Here is an 8,554-nt window from a genome sequence, read left to right on the forward strand (position 1 = left end):
TATTTTAGAACAGTTTCTATTACCTAAATCAGAGTAGGTTGTCTGCTTTTTGTTGTTGTTGCTGAATTTTGCTTATGTTTTTATTTTATGTGGCAAAGCCATCAAGCATTGTTGCTTTTTTTCTTCTCAGGCCTCTTGCCTCCTTTCTGAGTGCAGTGGGGAAATAGCCATTGCTGATTCATTTGACAGTCTCTGCTTCTTGTTTCTGAGGAAATAACTCTACTCAGTAGTCATTACCCAAAAGGGGCTAGCTGTTGGGTAGAGATGAAGTTGCTACTGTATCTGCATGTCTAGGATTGGATTTAATTGTGAGAGAAATTGATATCCTATCATGGTGAAATTTTATCTTGCCCAAGGGACATTTAGACATGGGAGTTTAGCCAAGAGATGTCAAGAGAGCAGCTGATGCAGCTGAGTCTGGATCTTAATCCTAGACAATTGTGCTGCAGTGCTTAGAGGAATGGAGAAGACCTCTGGGTACTTTCTTTTTGGTTTCGGTAAGACAACATTTTACTCTGCATATAGGAAATGAACCGCCATTTTGAAATATTGCCTGTAATAATGCTATTTGGAAGAGCTCAGTTATGTGAGAAATGAAGAAATAGCATTGAGACAGTTGTTCCATTTCACAGATACATTTGTATACTTCTTAAATCTTCATGAAGGAAGATGATTTGGGAAAGGGTATAAAGTATTACTTTTGTGAGATAAAACTTTCTAAAATTTTTATTGAAATACAGTATTTGAATAATATCCAGTTTCTCTTTAGATAAGATTTGAAATTTCCTGGTGAGTTTTAAAAAATTAATTTATAAATTTAGGAATGGATTAACAATTAGCCTGATTACTCAAATTTTATATTTCTTTGTAAAATTAGTTAACTGTTCACAAGGGTGTAATGGAATTAAAAAAAACCCTTTGTTTTTAAGAATGTAAAGCCATAAAAGCAAAGGGCAAAGAGACAAGGTGAGCTGATATAGAAAAATACTCATTCTGTGTATAATTAAATTAAATTAAATTAGTTCTTTCATAGATAACCTAAAATTGCTAATTAGTTCTAGATCTTCAACTTTTCAACATTTACCATTGTACTCACTTCGTTTCTATCATAACTTATCCAATCTCTCTCCTAATATGGTTTGTCTTCTCTGCCTTCAAACAAGCAGAGTGTGTTATATCTTGATATAAAACAATAAGTCGAATATGTTTCTAGCTTAACCATGTTTTCCCCCTGCATTGGCAGTGACATTCTGATTTTGTCAAAGCCAGCTTCAACAGTGCCAACCACGAAGCAACAAGAAGCAGTGCATGAGAACTCAGTGTTCTCCCTGACTGGGTGTGCTGGTTGGTCTATGTGACACTCGAGGTTTTGGCCAATGGAAGGGATTTTCTAAAGAAGACACATGGTTGCTACCTTCTACAGAAATTAAGAGCTCAAGAGATATTGGGAAAAGTGAGATTTGATTGCATTTACATTCTGAATGTTTGGAGCATTCTATACCAGGTTCATAGGCAAGCACGCTCTATAGAACAATGCTGATTTTCTCAGTACAGTTGTAGTTTACAACTATTATACTGATGTATTTAGAATAGTTTTTTTTCCCCTCAAAGATGTCCTACTTTGGGTGATATATTATATGTTTATCCCCCCTATAAATCCCGAATTCTGGAGTCTTGGGTCAAGGAGGGGCCTCCTACCTTCCATAAAGAATCAAGTCTTGGAACTTGGGTCCTCAGATAAAAACTAAAATAAAACAAAAAAACCCAAGTTGGATGTGGTGGTGCACACGTGCAAATTCAACACTCTGAGAGACTGAGGCAGGAGGATCCCAAGTGTGAGCCTAGTGTGGAAAACATAGCAGCTAAGTGAGAACCTGTCTCAAAATAAATACAAAATAAAGACTAAAACTAAAAAATAAAGGGCTAAAGATGTAGCTCTGTGCAAAGCCTGGGTTCAATCCAGTACTGAAACAAAGGAAACCTCAAAACCAAAAACACCTCCCCCTCCCCCAAAACTTGTGAATTTTGAATCTACTTGACTAATTAGCTTTCCAACCAGGACAGAAGGCTACCTCATAGGTCCATATTTATCTAAAGCCAAGAGGAGGATGTAGGTTTCCTCCACCCCTGGCTCCAGTGAATGGGATATACAAAGTCTGCTTTGATGTGCTTGTTCCACAGAAACAGGAATAGGACAGTTCTCTAGAGAGGCAGAAGGCAGGCTAATTATGATTTTGAGGAACAAAATTGGGGCCATTTGCAAGGCATAGCTCAATGAATCTCAGATTCTGATTAGCCAGACTAGCTTCTCTTTCCTTTGGGTGCGTGCAAGAATTTTGCTTTAGCTCTTTTTCTTTGAGGAGAAAGGAACTTGCAGGGACAACTCCAAAACATAGGGTGTGACTTCCTTAGGTTATGTTTTCCTGTTTGGTGACTTTGTTCCCCACATATCTCTCCTCTAGTCCATGATACACTTGATTGTTGCTAACACGAAAATGAATGTAGCTGAACCTTCAAGGCCTTTATTATCCTGTCCTCTACTTCTGACTTTAATTTTATCTTTTTTATTCTTTCAGCACCAGATCAAGAATTACTTCCTCTACAACAATACAGTCTCAAATATAGTGAGGCAGGCACAGCACCACTGAGCTAAATCCCTGGCCCAGTCCCAAATATAGTAAGTATGTGAATGATCTTGTGGACTGGTAAACATCAAGATTCTTATTCATAGGTGTGGATTGGGGCCTGAAACTGTATTTCTTTTCTTTTCTTTCTTTTTTTTTTTGGTACTGGGGATCAAACTCAGAACCTTGCACTTGTGAGGCAGGCAGTGGCACCACTGAGCAAACCCTGACCCTGTATTTCTAATCATACTCCAGATAACACATGTACTGCTGGTCCTCTGGGCCTCATTTTGAGTATCAAGACTCTGTAAGGCCTAAATAAAAGTGTCTAATTCAGTTTAACCCCACTGCCTTCTAAGTCCAAACTAAGGTTTGTAAAATAGGCTGTTCTTAATGACAAACTCTTCATTTTGAAGTATATATCCTCTGTAATACCTTTGATTTTTTTTTTTTGGTTCTCATATGCTGTCATCCCAGGCAGACAAAACACATTTCTTAGTGCAGGTATGGCTCTCTGTAAATTTCATAAACCTGTGGTAGTGGGATGACAGTACCCTGTATAAAGTAGATCAACAATAAGCATGCTGATTGATTATTTATTCTTTTTTTTTTTTTTGGTACCAGAGATCGAACTCAGGTCCTTGCACTTGCGCAGCAGGCGGCGAAACCACTGAGCTAAATCCCCAGCCCTGATTATTTATTCTTAAGAAATGCCTTCTATCAAGCCTATCACATGAGAACTTCTGAGATACCTTCAAATGTACAGTTTGGCAACAAGCAAATGTTTTAAGCAAATTATAAAGTATATTGAAGACAATGCTTGTTTGAATTATTAAATTGCCGATCCCCCAAAAAAGAGCAATAATCTTTGCTCTATGAAAGTCATTATAAATCCAAGTAGGCTTTGTGAATCAGGCTAGGGAGAATATGTATTATTGCTTTGATTATTATATATGATCTTGAAAATTTACAAATCACAAAATTATTGACAATTTTTCCAAACTTATTTGTATAAAATTGGCTTATTGGACACAGACATAGTTAGCTGGTATGAGTAGAATACATCCTCACAGAAAGTTCCTTTTAAAGAATTTGAAAGGATTTCAAAAGATACACATTCTATAGAAATTACATGTTATAAACGCTTTTCAGAACTCTGGAAACCTCCCACAGATATCAGGATGTAGCAGCCTGTAGAAAGGCAGAGGAAAAAAGAAATAAATTGATCATAAATCTTGACTATAGACTTTAGGCCTCAGTTTTCTAATGTAAATTTTTTTTTTTTTGGTACTGAGGATCAAACTCGGGTCCTTGCCCTTGCAAGGCAGGCACTGGAACCACTGAGCTAAATCCCCAGCCCTCTAATGAATGGATTGATTGAGTCATCTCTTAAAACTCTCGAAGGAAGTCATATGCTCCTGAGTAAATTTTGTGGATAGTTATGTTTCAAAATATGCACTTTGCCAAGGGTTGCCCTTGCTTCAGTGGAACAAATATGTGTCTGTAGTAACTTTAACCTTTTCCTCGTGAAAATCTCATTATTTCTTAAGGGTCTCATGGTTCAGGAGAGATGCTGGAAGAACCATATATTTTCTCATCTCTGCCTCATTCTCTATGCAATTTTTATTCAATTTTACTTTACCTTTAAATTAATAAAACATTCTTTGGGCATTCTCCACACATATCCTACTTGGTAGCATTAGTGGAAAATAAATGGCTCTTATATAAATGTTTTCAGATCTATTTTCATGGAAAGTATATAATCATTTATCTTTACCAGCACTAGCATTCAACATTCCAGCTGGATATTGTGTACAACTAAAGGTGGGTGACCGAAATAAACTCTGATATGCAGGTTAATTAATGGTAACTGATATTAATATGGAACAAACATAGTTGTTTGACTGAAGTAATAAGTGTCCTCTTTTTAGTAACAATCCTGATAAAGCTAGGAGTAAAACTGGCTTCCTAAGTGCTTATGACTTCAACAAGTTTATCCATTGCTAGGAAAACCTCCTAGTCTGCAAAACATCAAGGAGGCAGACATTAGCATTGCACATTTGCTCTCATGTGACAGTTATTACAGAAGCTGAGATATGACTCTGCATTTCATATCATGTGACTCGGTCCCTATCCATCTTTCCAGTATCTCAGATTGCAAATTGTGGCTGGAATCAATATTTATCCATAAGAATTATACAGTGAATACAATGTCAGGGGTTTTGAAATGAAACATTGTTGTGAGAGTTGGGGTCTTAAGCTAAATAATATTCTCCATTTAACAAACAAAATGCTTGAGATTTTTTTGAGAGTAGGAAATCAAATTAAAATATATACACACTCATATGCACATGCTTGTGCTTTTGATACTATTTAGGTATCTATAAGGAAGAATTTAAATAGAGGATTTTAATAACACATATAGATTGGAAATATGGCAGCTCATCAAATATATAGACTGATATTTAACACGTACATTTTAATATATTAGGAACTTTGAGGTTTAAAAATTTTTCATGGAATAACTGAGACAGTATAGATTAAAATGTATAATACACACATATATTACATGAAACGTAATAAGTAGCTTGAGTATTTTGGGATGTATATGATGATAGCTTTAGAATGGGTGAGGATATGGAAAGAAAGAAAGATACCTTCCTGGTAGTTTTAAACATTTTACCTCAGGTTTATGTGTGGTATTTGCCCACTATCCACAAATTATGTCGACTTTGCTATATTTGAATTCCCAGTAGCTATGATTCAGGTGGCATTCTGTGAGTAACCAAATCAATAGTCTGTGTTGGCTTTTTAGTTCCTAGAGGCACCTTGGCAAAGGCATTAGAAGAAACTTGTAACCCATAGATGGAAGCAATGCAGTTCCTACTCAGAGTGACCCTAACCAGTCCCTTGGTATGAAAAAGTACTCTTCTGTTATCAGGGAATAAAAATGAGTAAAACTTCACTGGTGCCTACCACCTTTAGTCACTGCAAAGCTCAGGGTGTTCCTTTTGTCTTTGTTTCATATAACTTCCAGTTTAGGAAATATAACCATGGATACATAGAAATAAACAAGATTCCCTTTAGAGGAGAGAAATTTTACAAATACATTGATTTGAGGAGCAAAACTCTAATGTTTCTGAACTTCCCACATATTCAAGTAGACTTTCTAAGAGGCTGAATTTCTAAGGGATTGGCCTAGCTTTCCACCATGACATTGTATATTTATTGAGTGTCCCTTGAGAATATGGCCTGTATCCACTGCTAAGGACAATTCGATGTATAATTCCTCTCCCTATAATATCAAGGGATGTAAACAGAATTTCCCCTTCCTGAATCTTTTTTTTCCCTCCTGGAAAGAAAGTGGAACGTCCTTCTCTTCCACCAAGCAAGCACCTCTTGAATCTTGATTTGCACTGTCAATGTGTAGCAAGAAGTGATGAAATTTTTCTGTTACCTTTTCTCTATATCCTTGGGCATGTGAGAAAAATATTGCTATCTGTTCTATTTTATTTTCATGCTAATTCTTTTGTGTTTGTTCATTGTCCCCAAACGGTAAGAAATCTGTACAAGTAAGGGTTGACTAACTTCTAGAAACAAAAATTGTTTTTCACTCCATTAGAAAATCAGTGTTGTTCTAACAGAAACAGTGCATTTGTCTTGAAGAAATCAAATAAAAGTACACAGTACTTAACTTGATTCTATTTTTATTTATTGCATGTGTGTCTGCATAGGGATTCTAACCCATAAGTGTAAGTCAGGTGACAATTTTCTCTTATTTCATAACGAGTTTGAGTTTGGGGGTGAGATTATTGCAGGGATTTTTAGACTGTAGCACAGATTAGTGTGATCAGCATCCAAGTAAATTAAGCAGAAGAAAAAGCATTTTTATGGATCAAAAACTTCATGAAAAACAATAGGTAATGTTGATTTAATGATGGAAAAATACACTAATACTGGATATGCTGCAGTTTCAGGGGTTGTGTGCACTCTTCATTTCCTACAAGTTTATATGTCTACTGTCATAGTTCAAAATACATAAAATAAATGGGCAAGTACTGGTGTTTAACTGTGTATCTATTAAGAATTTATTCACCTGCTTAAACTTAAACTTGTCCTTATAGTCTTGGTGCTGTGCTATCTAGACCAACAATAAGGGACATAATGAAGCTTTTGGGAGAGAGAGAGAAAAATGTGATTCTGAGCACTGATGAACACATACAGGAATCACAGTTGGCTAATCTTGCTCATTTTTCTTTCTAGCTTACCAAGGCTATCAACAAGAGGGAGCTGGAATGGCCTGGAAATCAATTTGCAGAATACTAAAACAATCACCATGGTCCAAACCCCTGTGCTTCATTAATTGGAATGTATGATGTGTTAAAAGGTACAAGGAACATCTCTAATGACAACAATTGTGATATAAGAGAAGAAAAACCCTATAGAAATGGTTTTAGCATAAACTAAAACATATGTCTGAGACTTTCATTTTAAATTCATATTATACTCTGCCTTCGGATAAGTAACTTTGTAGCATTGTTATTAAACTTTTTACTTTGAAAATATTTCAAACATGCATAAATGTTGCAGCTCTATTACAATTATCTGCACATGTATACATTTCTTAACATTTTGTCATATTTGGATCTGATATCTCCAAATACGTGTACAAATAGATACATGTATATGTATACTTATATAAAAAAACTTATTCCCATAGAAGAATTTACTTATACTTTGTAGTACTTTCAGTGTAAATTCAGCTAAGGACAATAATTTCCTCTTTTGTAACCTCATTGTTAGTTTCAAATTCAGGTAGCATTCTGTTCTTAAAGAGCCATCTGATTGGAAGATTTAACTTTTCATTGTTTTTTCCAAGATCAGCTCCATAGCAAAACAGCCCCACATGTCCGCCTGTAATGGGTACTCTCCAGATGAAATCCCCCTTGCTCCTTACACCAACTTTCCTCTCAATTACTTTTACATGCCATTTCTTTTCATCATATTTATCTACTTTTTGTTCCCTTCACATTCTCCCTTCAGAATTGACATTTTTAAAAGGCCATTTACTGCTGTTCTCTGTTCACCTAAGCAGCTTAATTACATTTCTGGGTGCTACATTGCTTATTTAAGTGGCTATGCCTAAAAAAAGAAATCTAGGTGATATTTTGCAGATTGGTGATGACTATTATTTCCTCTATCTTTGGTAGAAGGAGACTTCATTCAAACTTTCAAACATTCTAGAGCAAGTAGTTCAGTAGCTGATGCAGTAATTAACATCATGGCTATTTGAAAAAGCACAGGCAAACACATGCTGGTAGATCACTCTTCAAAATCCTTTTTTTCTTGTCAGCAACTTAGCACCTGATGTTTTTTGGCTGGCAACTCAGACTTCTTTTAGGACCTATTCCCTGGAGCTCTCATCTATTAAAGTAGAGAAATCCCATTGATTTCAAAGAAGTCTGAGGAAGAAAATGCAGTTTAGCAGTCCATTTCAGAACTTTTCAAAAGCAATTGCCAAGTAGAGGCAGGGTCTCAGACTATAAAAAAAGAGCTTATCCCCAAAAGATCCTCCTTCAAGGATCCAGGTTAGTAGCCTGAAATCAATTCAAAAGGATGAAAGGAGATTTCATGGTCCAGGGTGTCTTCCTGTGAGTGCTCTGGTTAGGGGTTTTCTTTGGCTGCCTGACTAGAGGAAAAGATTAGTGACACAGTGCTTCCTTTCAGTGATCTGGGTTCTGTGCTTGTTTCCCTGGAATGAAGCCTGGGGTGTGGGAATCAGAGGTCCTTTTAACATTTGTAACTTAGGATGGACAGGGTTTACATAGTTATGCTCACACCAAATCACCAAGAACAACAGCATTTGCCTTTTGAAAATAACCAGATATTTCTTTCTCTTAAAGGAATTAAAGAAACCAGCATAGCTACTT

General features: G+C 36.1%; 1 long non-coding RNA gene across 1 annotated transcript; it reads left to right on the top strand.

Moving 5' to 3' along the window:
- The first annotated feature begins 906 nt into the window (after window positions 1–906).
- On the top strand, window positions 907–7,015 carry LOC147823674 (uncharacterized). Its single transcript, XR_015443480.1, has 3 exons — window positions 907–1,453; window positions 2,577–2,677; window positions 6,888–7,015. It is a non-coding gene; the product is annotated as an uncharacterized LOC147823674 (long non-coding RNA).
- Window positions 7,016–8,554: the final 1,539 nt, after the last annotated feature.

The sequence above is a fragment of the Heterocephalus glaber genome, unplaced genomic scaffold (genome assembly GCF_053883595.1).
Source record: "Heterocephalus glaber isolate CG9 unplaced genomic scaffold, H.glaber_assembly_v1.0 deba00001571, whole genome shotgun sequence".
Classification (NCBI taxonomy): domain Eukaryota; kingdom Metazoa; phylum Chordata; class Mammalia; order Rodentia; family Bathyergidae; genus Heterocephalus; species Heterocephalus glaber.